Below are 14,835 nucleotides of genomic sequence, written 5' to 3' on the forward strand. Positions count from 1 at the left end.
CCCTTAATCCATTCCATTGATGTGTTTTCATTATTAAACATGATGATCATAAACCCTAAATGCTAAATATATTGATTGTTGATGAGTTAGGGTTGTATGCATGATTTTTGGTTCATAGATTAGTAGTTTGTTGATGAGTTAGGGTTGTATGCATAAAACCTAAATGCTAAAACTGATGCTGGACAGAATCATAATTGCATGTTAAACCGAATGTAACTTGATGTTAATGATGTGTTTTGAAGTGATTATTGATTCTATGATGTAGTAGATTTAGTCTAGTTTCAAAGGAGTCTGAGTTTTTAATTTTTGAAAGTGTAGAAGTTAGTTTGTATTAATTTACACATCTGTTGCGCAAGTCTGATTCGGGAAGCCTTCTTGTAGACTTTTTTGTAATTAGTAAATCTCAGAAACGACAAGATCAATTGAGTTGATTCCACATCTGAAAGTTAATAATTTGAGTGAGGAATCTAACCCAATTGGCCTTGTATTAATTGGATTAATCATGTAACGGGTATAGAAAATAAAGTGTTGTTGCGCATGATAATGACTGTTGTGTGCTTAGTGTGTTGTTTTGATCCTTGTGAGAAAACCGTATGTAATAAAAATATAATAAAAACAGTTTTAGAAACCTAACTCACGTGTGCTTCCATGATAAATGTTTCGTGATTTTATCTACATGTATGGTTAGTGAAATATTATAATCTTGACGTGTTAAAATCTGTCTCGTTAACTTAGCTATTGAATTCTTTGATTTAACATGAAAAGTGATTATTTGACCGATGTTTGCTATGTGTTTGACAGATTTTGCCCTTGTGGTAGATATTTTACTGATGACGTACCATAGTAACACTTAACACTACACTTTTTCACATATGTAATTTATCACCAACGTGTTTGTCGAGTCGCACTTATTTCACAAATGAAACACGAACGCATCTCATGCATAATTTTTATGTGTCGAGTCTAGAGACTCATTCGTAGTTCAAATACTTAGAAATCTCATTTTGGTTTTAGAGCACTAGTGAGTATTTCTGTGACGCACGCTTTTCTCGGATTTTTGATAACTTCGCAAACAGTGAGTTTCACGGCCCCTTTTGCTCTTTAACGTTTTTATTAGAGGGAGATAACATACTCCAACACTTTAGATTTTGTTACTCTTTGTATATCAAATGTAAGTCTAAGTGGCAACAAACCAACTAAGTCCTTCTGAACAATCGAACAGGTTAATATTGGATAATAGCTAGTCACCTTTGAGTAGTACTACTGGGTTTGACAAACCCCACCCAACTCTAAACTCGACTGTAGGTCGAGTGGGTGTAATTTTGGCTAACACATTACCATGGTCATGGTTGACATGGTGGCAAGGCAATCATATAAACAATCAGTTTCGGTGTCGAACACATAGTAATACATGCTTGATAGGTTAGCTACCTATTGATATATATTGACATAACACTATCTGGTAACGCGAAAACGAAACGCTTAACTTGCTTAAACCTGTGAACTCACCAACCCTGTGTTGACACTTTTAGTTTGTTTATCTCAGGTAGACGAGGCGGGCGAGCGGTATAGGACATGCATTCAATGAACTCAATTGTTTTAAACTTTCTTTAAATTTTGTCATGATAACTGTTGTTTTAAGTCGTCTGTGTGGCGCAACTATTTTCTTTACAGATTACGCTTCCGCATTTTTACTTAAGACTTGAACGTCTTGGTTGTTTTTGAAAACTTTATTTATTGTGTTTGATATAACTAATGATTCCGATCCTGTTAGTTCACAGCCTCTGACAGTAAAACTCCGTTAGTGGATTTTGAGGGTGTGACAAAACCCAACCTTATAACATTTATCACACATTTGTGAGATGCTCAAAAGATTATATTGCAATCATTCAACATAAAATACATTATCAAAAGTAACTTTCCCATTTGTGAGTATTCCTTTCCCTACAATTTTCCCTCCATTCTCATCACTCCCAAATGCAACTGGGCCTTCAAACTTCTCTTCATAATTTACTAGTGACCTCTTGTTACATGTCATGTGCCTGTAACATCCACTGTCCATATACCATCCTTCATTAATTACAGTGGACTGTCCCTGCACATACCAAAGAAAATGATCAGTTAAGCAATGAAGTGCAAGATGAATCAACATGCAAATCATCAGTGACATGGACAAGTATTGCATTAGGATTGGGAAGGGCTTTAGGATCCTCATAAACAACTTCACAAGATTCAGAATCATCTGGTTCATATCCTTTATCATATGTGCTTCCCACATATGGAATGATTTTCTTGCATTCTTCAATTACATATTCTTTCTTCACATTTGTCACTACAGTTTCATTCTTTGGTTTCCAAAGAAATCCATGGGGTTCAAATCCATATTTCAATAAGAGTCTTTCATCACCATTAAGCTCTCTTGGCTTCTTCTTTGTGAACACTTCTCTTTTCACTTTCTTTTCACATCTTGGTTACCTTTCAGACTCATCAGACTTCACAAACTTGGAGTCTTTGGTAGGAATAATCCTGATGGGTTGTGTATTCATTTTCACTTGTTCAACAACATTCTTCTTTGCTTTCTTATCCACAGTCTCAGTCTTCTTCTCACTCTTGGAAGTTTCTTTAACTACTTCATCTAGACACTTCTTACCTTTTCCCGAATACTTATCATACTTCTTCTTGTAAAAACTGAAATCTTGTCCAAACTTTGTAGTGTCTAGTACATGGAATGGTTTGAAAGTGAATCTTTCATGACATGAATCAGTGTGATGTCCATATACATCACATTTCTTGCACTATACTTTTCCTTTAAAGCTTTCATTAGACGTTCCTTTCTTGAATCTTTCACTTGGGCATGGAAGATCAACACTAATTGTCTTTTGTGAAGAAAGACCATCGTCAATACTTTCTCTGAACCTTGACTGTCTTCTTTCATATTATTCCATTGTTTCAACTTCACCAACATCAAATTGTTATTGACTTGAAAACACTGGGTAGACTAGAATAAATAAATCACTGTTAACCAATTTTTCAGTCTTCTTCTTGTTGTTAGCTTTTATCTTCTTCGGTACTTCTTTACTTGGTGGCTTTACCACATATGTCAAATGACACATGTTCCCTTCTCATTTTTTCATGATGTTTTCTCACCTTAGGCGTGATGTTTGGTAAAACAGGGATCTTGCTTGGTGGACTTGAATCATTTGAACTTTCAACACTTGAATCACTCAAGTCATCCACATTTAAACATTCTTCATCAAAGTCATCTTCAGAAACTTGAATACCAATAGACTTTTCTTCTTTCACATCTTCTTTCGTCACAAATTCTCCATTTTCATCAACTTCTACTATCTTGTAGTTTTCAATGAATTCTTCCTTTTTTTTGAACACATATCTGAATTGATTAAGGTATGCTTCTCTTTTCTCCTTATCAACTTTATATGAATAATTGTTAATGAAAGGTGGAGGAACAAGCTTGTATTTATCTTCTTCGTTGATTTTGTTCAGGATCCAACATAAATTTCCTATTGAGACTAGATTTTTCAAGATTTCATTCTCAACCTGAAGTGTGGTATTCTTTACTTTTTCATCAATAACCATCTTTTTCAGTCCATCAAGATCAGTCACATATATAAACAGCTTTCTATAACTATCCATGCAGTCTTGCTCAAGGCTTTTGATCCTATCCTCCTAGGTCAAATCACTTGATTCATACACATTAATCATGTTTTGCTTCTTTAAGCATTCACTTTCAAGCTTACCTAATTATTCAATTGTTTAAAGTAATTCAAGTGTTGAGTTTGAATGTAATTGAGAAGTAGAGGATTCAGCTTCATTCTCAATTTTGGCCATAAATGCCACATTTCCCTTCTCAATTTCATTGGCATGATCACTCCAGTCAAAGTTTCCTTCTTGTTGTTGAGTAGTCACTACCACATTTCCTTGGTTTATGGGTTGATTGAATACGTTGTTATTGGCAAGAGCTTGTGGAGGGTTCTGATTGTTATTTCTTTGATAATTCTGGTTTTTAGGAACAACTTGTTGGTTATGTTGTGGTTGTTGGTTGTTAAATTGTTTCTTGGTTAAGAAAACTGATTATTTTTGAAGTTTCTTGGTTGGTTGCAGTCTCTTGCAAAATGTCCAGGCTGTTGACAGTTGTAGCATATAGCTTTTGACTTGTCAAAACCTATTTTTTCATTAGGACCTAATACAAGAGACCTTCCTGTTCTGTTGAACAACCTTTGGCTTCTTAATGCCAACACAGAAGCCTGCCATTTTAGATCCATGTCCTCTAGATCATCTGCATCAATTTGCTCAAGATCATCTTGAACAACACCGGTATGGATCATGTTCTTGGCAACAAAGGCATTGTATGAATCTGTAAACATTGAGAACAAGGCTTGATATTCATTTCCTTGACCAACATTACCGCCAACATAAGGTGGATGCCCACTAGCCATTGAGACATTGTCATTATCATCAATCAGTTGAACATTGAACCTTGATTGTCCACCCTGATTACCTGAACTTCCAACAACAAAACACCTTATTGTATCACCACCATGTTGACTTGGTTCTTCAATAATTGGAATTTGTTGTTGTTTCTTTGTGGACAAATTACCCATAGGTGCTATGAGAGCATTTTTCACTTGAAAACATGGTTTATCTTCCTTGATCATTTCATTTTCAATCATCGCTATCTCTGCTGCTTGCAGGAAACATATCACATCATCAAGCTTGAGTGCATCATCGTTTGGTTTCTCCCTAATGAATTTGCTGGCAGTATTCCATTCTTTTGATAAATAGGATATCAGCTTTGTATTCAAATCAGAATCAGTCACCACATAATCAATTGTCCTAATTTCATTGACAATTGTCAGGAACCTTTCTAAGACATATTTCAGTCTTTCACCATCTTTATACTTGAATCGGTCAAGTTGTTGATTTAGCCTCTCTTTCTTGATGTTCTTGAGTTCTGTGTTGCCTTCAAACATTTCCAACAAAGCATCATACATGGCTTTAGCAGTTGTATGGTGAGAAACTTTGGTTAAAATCCCCCAAGATAATCCCAATTTCAGCATTGCTAAGGCTCTATCATCAACTTTCTTCATTCTTGCTGCAACAACTGGGTTGTTGTTTGTTCCTTGAGGCACATAGGGTCCATTCTTGATAGAATTCCACATCTCTACATCGTTGTAGTAGATGGCTACTTAGAATAACACTTTCCATTTTATGAAGTTCTCATGTCCGTACAATCTGGGAATTTTTTTTGTTAACACTTCTTGCTCATCATGTCTAGACATATTTTTGGAATTTTTGAAATATTTTTGAAAAACTGAGAAAATTTAACAAACTTAAACAAATTTAAACACTCTTTTGGAAAATAATCAGATCTGTGGATCAAATCCTCAGATCTGATATATCTGGTCAGATAAGAGCAAGATCTATAATAAAAATCAAAACTTTAATGTAAATAAGAGAAAAAAGACACCAAGTATTGCAGATCTGGAAAGAAATGAAGACCATGACAGCTGACGTCACAAATCAATGAAACAGTGGTCAGATGACGTCATTCTTCGTTATCAAATCAGTAAAAATCAGCAACACTTCTTCACCCAAACAGCAGTAACAAGCTCATATACCATTTGTCGGTCCCGAATATATCGCTCAACCACTCACAATACCACTGTCGTAACCCACACGGTTAAGTGATGACAAGAAGGTTAACGACTTGCTATTTAGGGTAAGAACAATAATGTATTAATGGCGGAAACACTAACACATTAAATGTTGCTAAATAGACACAAAGGTAACAAACACAAACTGTAACTCAAATGATTTCCATTTATAGAATCAATAATACAAACGAAAATCAATCAGGGTTATAGAATGGAATGTTTTATCCGTAAATGATAAAGACAGCCGTCACAATCAATTTCAGGAATAAGGTCAGGTGTCTTATCGCGTGTCTCAGCTTTGTCATAGGCGTGCCCTAAATTATTCAATTTATAGGCCTAGCCTAACAACTGTCATTCCTTCTAGAAACCCTAATCAATGATACATAATCATAAAACATATTACAAAAAGATTCTAAGTGTAAACCAGGTCTTCAGGTAAGCTTTGCAGCTTTTATCATCATCGAGTAGACCTGGTAACCAAAGTGTGCTTGGGAACAGTTTTCCCAGCAGACTTTACTTAGAATATTTTCCTAAAAAAATAATCACCTAGAAGAAGTCAATCCTCTTGACCATAGCAAACTTTGTTTGGTATGATCCTACGAGCAAACATTTTCTTCAGAAATCTCTTCAACTCATTGTTAACTTTAACTTATTGAAAAAACTAAAGTGTGATGGTAACATTGTTGCTTGTGCTTGTAGCACTGTAGCTTACTCTGAGTTGAACCTTGCTAGACTAAGTCCTTAATATATATCTTTATCAACTTTCTTCAAGCTTGCTGGGACCATTGTTTATTAAATAAACCTTTCTAGATCTTCCAAATTACATGGTTTCTCTAGCTTGGTTTAGCCAAGGATTTGCTCGGAAACAAACCTTGCTTGACTTGAAGAACAACCTTGTTAGACAAAGTGAACCTTGCTCGGATTAACACTTAAGAGGAATTCAAGAAGATAACCTTACCCGGAAGGCAAAATACCTTGCTAGGATAAGTAAAAGCTTGTTGGGAGGCCTAAGTATGCTCAGTATCCATATTTAGCCATTTTCTGAGAGGTTGAGAATATTCCAATCTCTCTTATGTCTTTTCTTATCATTTCTTCTATCCAATAGTATGCATGTCTTGATATTATTTACATAGGTTTTGAATCATTGTTGTTGCATATTTATATTCAATGTATTAATGTGTTTATGTTTTTCATTTTGAATGGGCCTCTAATGTCATAAAAGAAGGCAAAACTTAAAAAAATCAACTCCTAGAAGAAAAAGCTAAAGAAACTTGAGGTTTGTACACTATTTTTGTGTTTAATATCGGTTCAAATGTGACTGCTTTTTTATTATATGCAGGAAGATAAGGAGAAATCACTTATTTTATCTAAAAACCTCGATACATTAGAGTATGTGATGTTTTCCTTGAAATGATTAATTATGATTTTTTTATAAAAATTTATTTGTTTTATTATCTTTTTAGGAAATAAAAAATTCAAGATGATGTGTTTCACTAATGTGGTCTTTACATAATTTGGCCCCGGTTGAAACATCCCGTCAGAAACGAAGAAGAGAAGAGCAGTTTGCTAAAATGGGCCTCGTATTGCAACATAATGACCGACCTTTAAAAAGGAGAAACAATACAAGTGATTCAACTGAAGTCAACTCTAAGATAGAGGATTTTTTTGTTCAACCCATGAAAGATGAGATTGAAGTCACAAATGTCGAAGTTTCTCCTTTAATATCTTCTTTTGAACCACCATTTAATAATGGAGTTGTTGTTGATGCTGATGTCTAGTGCATTGGACCCACCTTCAATTCTTATGAAACTTGAAAACGAGCATAGTGATACTTTTGTTCTAGAAGATTCTAAACCTCCGTTTACAAAATTTGGCAGTGAAAGAATGGCAAAAATCAATGGTATGCTTTATTGAATGTTTTGTTTTATTTTTAAATATTTCAATAATACAAAGTGTGTAAATCGACAATAGTGTCAGGTTGGCGGTGGGTGGGTTGAAGTGTTTTACGCGAACATGACCGATATTTATACTGGTGTCAAAAGCATCAACCTTAGCCTTCACACACTTCAGATTGTGTAACCCAAACATGACCTGTTTAACCCATTTATCTAAATGGGTTAACATGTAAAAAATCAAGTTGTAAATTTTGTTAATCGGATTTCATAGGTTGTAAAAATGTGTGCAGAAAACTTCCAAGGATCAAGCTGCGTCGATACATCAATAAACACAAGAACGATCAATACTTTAAATACGTACTTTATTGATAAATATGATGAATCCATTATGGTGTGTATAATAAGTTATGGAGAGAATAACTTAGATCTCTATATTTCTCTATGTATGTACACTAACAAATGAGCATGAATTAGCCTATTTATAGGCAATATGCTCCAGTTCATTAAGTTATGTCTAATTCGTTATATGTTGATAACGAATTAGACTCCATTCATTATGATTCCATAACGATTGCTAATACTTAAAGAACTAGCCCTCATTCGTTATGCTTCCATAACGAATGGGCTTATACCTTAACGAACAAGTCTTTTTAACTAACGAATGGACCTCATTAGCTATACAATCCTTAGCGAATGGGCCATTTTACATTAAATAAATAACCTAGACTATCGATAACTTATTTGATTGCTACGGACACCAAAACCGTGCACTAACGGACACCCCCTTTTCCGTAGCTATCGATAACTTATTAGAACTAGTCTGGTTGATTTTTGTTTAACGAATCGCCTCTCCATTCGTTATAAAGTAACAACTCCAATTTGTTAACTTAGTTCGTTCTCTCCATTCGTCAACCAATCAGTTTGTTAAACAATAAATTTGTTATAATTACCAACTCTAATTCGTTATAACAAACCTCGTTCGTTATAACCGTTACACGAATGGCTTCCCATTCATTAAGATTTCCAATTCGTCATACACATAACGAATTACCTTAATTTGTTACCAATATCTTCACGAATTAACTTAACGAATTAGCTTCACGAATTACCTTAATTCATTACATTTACCTTAACGAATTACCTTAACGAATTAACTTAATTCGTTAAAATCCCATAACGAATTAGCTTCAGTAGATTCGTAAGACCCCTTAACGAATTAGCTATAGTAACATAACGAATCAGGTTGTTGGATCTGAAATGCTCGCCGGAAAAACGTAATTCGCCGGAAAAATCAGTTACATGGCCGGAAAATTGTAGATCTAGCCAAATTCTGGAAATTTGAACTTCATCCATGGTGAAATAATCAGAACACCATAAATAACCATGAAAATTACACCTAAAGCTCAGAATTTCATCGCGATTCCAAATCTAACATCTATTTAACTTAACAATTACTTATTCATCACCAAATAAATCAACCCGTAACATGCTCTTCAATGGTGAAATCTTCAATTCACCATAATTAACAACCAAAACCCACAGGAACATGCAGGTTCGATTCACGTCAGGTTCACCACTTGTTAAAGCCTTGGATCTAAGATCTAAGACCTAATAAACAATTGACGGATCTAGTTCATAGATTACTCATTCTCGGTTATAGATTATATGAATAGATATGTTATATATATTATTAGTATTAGTCGTAATATGTCAGATATACGAAGGATTGATCGAGAGAACAAATTGGCAGAGGTTCAGTACGTTAATCAATACATAAATTAATCTGAGGATGAACACCTATATATATAGAAGATGGGTCTAGTTCGTTACACATTACGTAACGAAGTAGACATCTGCTTCGTTACATTACAAACAAATAATAAACCTTAACGAACTACCCCCTGAATCGTTAAGAATCCATAACGAATCAGGAGGGAACTTCACTTAACTTCTAGTTCGTTAAACATCCTTAACGAACTAGAGACTTCATAACGAACTAGCTTATATAATAATAATTATTTCATTAATAAATTAAAAAACATAAATACAAAGACTCGAGACGCAAAACCGTGCACTAACAGACACCCCCTCATCTTGAGCTCTTTGTCTTTAAGTTATTTGAAGCGCTTGGACTGCTAGTCTCTGTAGCTATGAATCCCATGCTCATGACACACATGAACAACACGTTGAAATTGCATTGCTCAGTCATAGTCTTCACGACGCTCTATTAATATCTTATTCTTGAACAACACGTCATTATCGGTTTCTATAAAGTTCACGTGCCACATCAGAACAATAATCTTTATCAGCTCAGTCTTTAAGCCCTTACCCAATACAATTATCGCCTCTCCAATTCGATTATCATAATACCAGCGGTTGAAAGATAAATAGACATGCTGATTCAGCGTCTTGACCGGTACAAGCTTCATTATCTTTGGAGGCTTTACCTTAAGCACCCACTTCCTCCAGCCAGTTCTTGGATCTATCTCATCAATGCGCTTATGAATCGGAATATGTGGCTTGATGAATTTAAACCCGTGATTGACCTTGAACAACAGCTGTTAATGAAACCAATATGCATGTCAATTTCCCCCACGGTTCATAAAAGGTCGACACGTGACGGTCCGAACGTCCCAACGCGGTAATGAAAGAACGTCAGTAATATTTTCATAATACTGCATGTTTTTCTCCCATTTAATAGTACAGACCTTTAAATCAAAATCATAAAGCCATGAAATAATGTCATCTCGCACTTTAGGTACGACCTTAAAAGATGTCATCTGATTTGCTTGAGCACGAGCGACAAATTCAACTTTCTACTCTTTATCTACATACCTGTATGCATCTATAATCTTACGAGCTTTCTTGTTCCGATAAGCGAACCATCTTTGAATATTAGAAACAGTCGGATCTCGCATTGAATCAAATCTTGTATCAACATTCTTGCCTTTTGATACTTTTTCCAGATGATCTTCGGCTACTTTAACGATTTCTTCATTAAATACTGGAGCACCCTGATCAACATTAGAGTGCTGAATAAGTCAGGGTATTCCTCAGCAGTCACATCTTTAATCTCAATCTCCTTGTCTTCATAAATAAAAGACTTGTTCATATGAATAATCGGATCATTCAAGACCTCTTCATAATTCTCGACCTCTACATTATTCTCAGCCTCTAACACGGTCAACTCATCGTCATTCAAACCAAGTAGTATAGAAATTTGCTCTCATGTTAAGGACCTTTCACCAAACTGTCCTACTTCAATTTCTTCAGCATTAACGATGCTTCTGACCACCCCGACCCATCAATAAATATAACAGTATTGGATTTTATCGACTCAATGGGTTTAACATTTTCAGAGTCATGATAAACAACCAACTGTTTACCAGAATCACTAGAAGCAGCACTCGTACCTGCACCAGAAGATGAGTCGCGAGTTTGTTTCGTTTCACCCCCAGCACCTGACACATCAGGATCTTCATCATCTATTCTGAGTTTCTTGAACGCATCGTCTTTGCATGTAAGATGCAAAACTATATCTTCTTGTTCTTTTAACTTCACCCCCTGAGACATAACAATCTCATGAAGGGCTTTGGTCTCTTTTTGGCAAAATGAGACATAACTCAGCAACTTCTTTTGATTCTCCATTAAACGCTCTTGATTAAGACGATCAACAAACATTTGATTTTCAAAAAGATGATGTAAGCTTAAAAGCAAATTCGTTTGCTGATCCTGAGTCATTTCATGAAACGAGTGAGGGATTGGCTGAACGGGACCTTGAGGACGGTTAAGCCTCATAAAAGAAACATCCATAGGAGGTGAAGGCATCATCATCGGTGTTGGAAAAACCACCGAAGTAGCAGTCGTAGGTCTTGGTAATCTAGATAAACAGATTGAGAAATCATACCAAGCCTAAGATCTGATGTGAGCGTGGTTGTTAAAGTGAATTCTGGGGTGCTAGTAGTAAGCGGCACCGCCGGTCGTTGAATAATAGAAGACCTTGGATGCTGAACTCCAAACATAAATACCAGCTCCAGTAGTCACTCGATGTTTCGAGGACCCTTCACCAGCAATCTCTTTTCCTTTCCTATTACGTTTAGCAGCTGCAACAACATCTGCCTCAACCTCAACATCTTGTTGTTGAGCTAGATCACCACCATCACCACCATCATTGTCATCACCCTCATCTCCATCGTTCCCACCTGGTCCTTCCTCACGCTCAAAATCCGAATCATTATGGATCCAGTGGTCATTGAGAGGACATACGTAATCTAGATTCATCAGATGACCAATCAATCTTTTGAAATGTGGATGTGGAGCCTTCCTATAACTCTTCATTTAGTGAACGGTATCTGCATTCATATGATCCAACACCATCACATCATCTTGTAATGTCTGATCAATCACCAGTTCTTGAATCAAATCTTGGATAATAAGTTGAAGAAAGCGAGGATACATCAAGAACTTCTTGCGTTAAGTCACCATAAGACATTGTTCTTTAAGGTGAAAAAAAATCATCTCAGAGAAGTTGAATAGCTTATTCAATGTCAAGGCAGTAAATGCCGATTGTATCATAACACGACATTCATCGAAGCCACCCTTACGTCCACCAAGGCAATGAATTAATACATGAAGTAAGTACTTGTATTGTGGGCACAAGTACGCCTTGTTATACACGGACTTGCCCAAATCTCCAGTATAACGGACACAGGAAAATAAACCACGAATCAATCTTTTGTCAAAATCGCAAGGATTATCAATATTGTCTCCAAATTGAAACACCCTACTAATATCATCAGTATCAATAATAATGGGTGTTCCGTTGATCGTAGCCTCAATGTGATTGTCGGTTTCAACATACTTTGTTGTATTCCAAAACCGACAAATGATACTTAGATATACAATCGGTTTTGGTGTCACATCAAAGTGAATGCATGATCGTTTGATAAACCCTAGCATATCTCCAAAAATGTCCTCGTCAGCAAAACTCGTACCGACAAAAGCGCAAATGTTATGCATTTTGTCGTACGGAAGGAAAATGCAGATTTTGTTGTTGCTGTTGTTGTAGTTGCTGTTGTAGTTGTTGATGTTGTTGTTGTTGATCAGCAACATGAGAATCCTGATGCATATTATCATCCATTACACTATATAAAGAAACCCTAGAATCAGTAACAATGAATAATAATAATAACAATTGTAAAATATAATTAAAAGATTAAAATTTAACTAATTTTAAAACTTTTAGTATTAAAATAATTTAAATTGTCATTCGTTAGTATTCTGATTCGTTATAACGAATTGGTGGTTCGTTATGACGAATTATTACTTCGCTATCAAGTAAATAAGAACGAATTAGGTCTAACGAATCAGGATTAAAGGTTAATGGATGAGAACTTGATTCGTTATAACTTATGATTTGTTATTCTAATTCGCTTGATCTGTATAACGAATTGGACACGAATTACTTCCAATTCGTTACACAATAACGAATGGCCCTTAAGTTTAATATTTGACTAGTCAGGTTAAGGTCAAATAACCAAGAACATCAAATTCAAAATTGCAAAACTGAAATCAATCCAACCATAATTAACGATGAATAGTCGAATAAATGATTATAGGGATCTCGAAAACACATCGCTAAGTGAATGGTCTTGACCATTTGCATAAAAACATGATAGATTATAGATAAATTATGGTTTCTCAATAACTGAAACACCCGTTAACTTAATCGAATAATTATCCCAGCAAATGGTTGTTAAACATGACGAAAATCATTACGCTATCAACTTCTCTGCCTTATAATTCTGAAAAACAGATTTGAATGATGTATAAAGAAGATCTGATTTTTAGATGAAATTTCGGCAGAGTAACGGTATGTATGTGAAGATGAAAGGTGAATAGTGGAAACAAAGGGGTTCACGAATCCCTGTATACTCTGACATAGCACATGTTCCAATGAAATGAATCATCTGATTCATTTAAATTTTGAAATAATGAATCAGGTGATTCGTTATTGTAAATGCACACGTGGCATAATGAATTAAAAGTAATTCGTTTAAAATTTCATATAAAACAATAACGAATTGGAAATAATTCGTGTTTAATTCGTTAAGTTATGTTTAACGAATTAGAAGTCATTCGTTACAGAGTGGTGGAAGCGAAATACGTTAACAAATTGGAATTCAATTTGTTATGAATGACTTTAATTCGTTATGCATGATTAACGAATTACCTTTATGTAATTTTAAATTAAATAATTAAATAAATTAATTTAAATAAGTAAAAGAATAAATAAATTTTGATACCAAATGATTAAATAAACTATAATCAAACGAAATCCCTTATCTCGATGATCACATAACTTTACATGTTTTACGTTTTGAAACACTTAACTTAAAAATTAAATAATATGTAAACGAAAAAGAAAAATCTTTTGGTATTTTTAACTTTTGATGTGAAATATTTAAAAGAGAGATATCCGAAAATAAAAACATTGAACAGAAAATGTTTTTGTGCTTTTGTATGATTTTTCAAAAGTAGTACGTATTTTTGGATTTTTGGTGAGTTTAAGCAGAAAATCATATTGACCATATTGCCCTTCCATCAGCGATATTGTGACTGGTGTTAAGTCGGTAATTGATATTGTTATCCACTTAAATCTTATAACAAACTTTCAAGCATTTTTGGGATATGATTAATGGTTCAATTAGAGCACATAATATCAGAAACTATCAGCCTCTAATCTCGGTTCAAACTTAATTTGATTTTTGCCATATCACGCCAACTTGACTTAAACCATTGTATTGTTGATCAAAAATATGAATTTATAGAACTTTTGAACAATGCATCAAGTTTCCTTTACAGTGAGTGAGTATGCACGAGTCCATCTATCGGCTCACATACATTATATCCCCTGGGTTCGTTTCTTATTGGTATTGAGATGCACGCAAGGGAGGAACAAATATATGACTAACAGCGGATTTTGATCATGTCAGTAGTTTAAATTTGTGCTAGGTCATCAGTGATCAAGTTTAATGACTTTGGGTTTGCTCTAAAAGCGGATGAAATATTCATGCATATGAATACCCAGATGATTAAGCCGCATAAAAACTAACAGTGTCTAGAACCCTAACGCTTGTTATTTGCTTTATTTTATTTTTGGTGATCAGACAAATATAAGGCTTGAGTATGACAGGTTATTACATTTTTGCCATCCTCAACGAGATTTTTGTTAGAGACTAACACATTTTTCAATTTGGCATATC

This window comes from Bidens hawaiensis, unplaced genomic scaffold, assembly GCF_021521415.1.
Source record: "Bidens hawaiensis isolate Kalapana, Puna unplaced genomic scaffold, B.hawaiensis_p1.1 tig00003822_1, whole genome shotgun sequence".
NCBI classification, from domain to species: Eukaryota; Viridiplantae; Streptophyta; class Magnoliopsida; order Asterales; family Asteraceae; genus Bidens; species Bidens hawaiensis.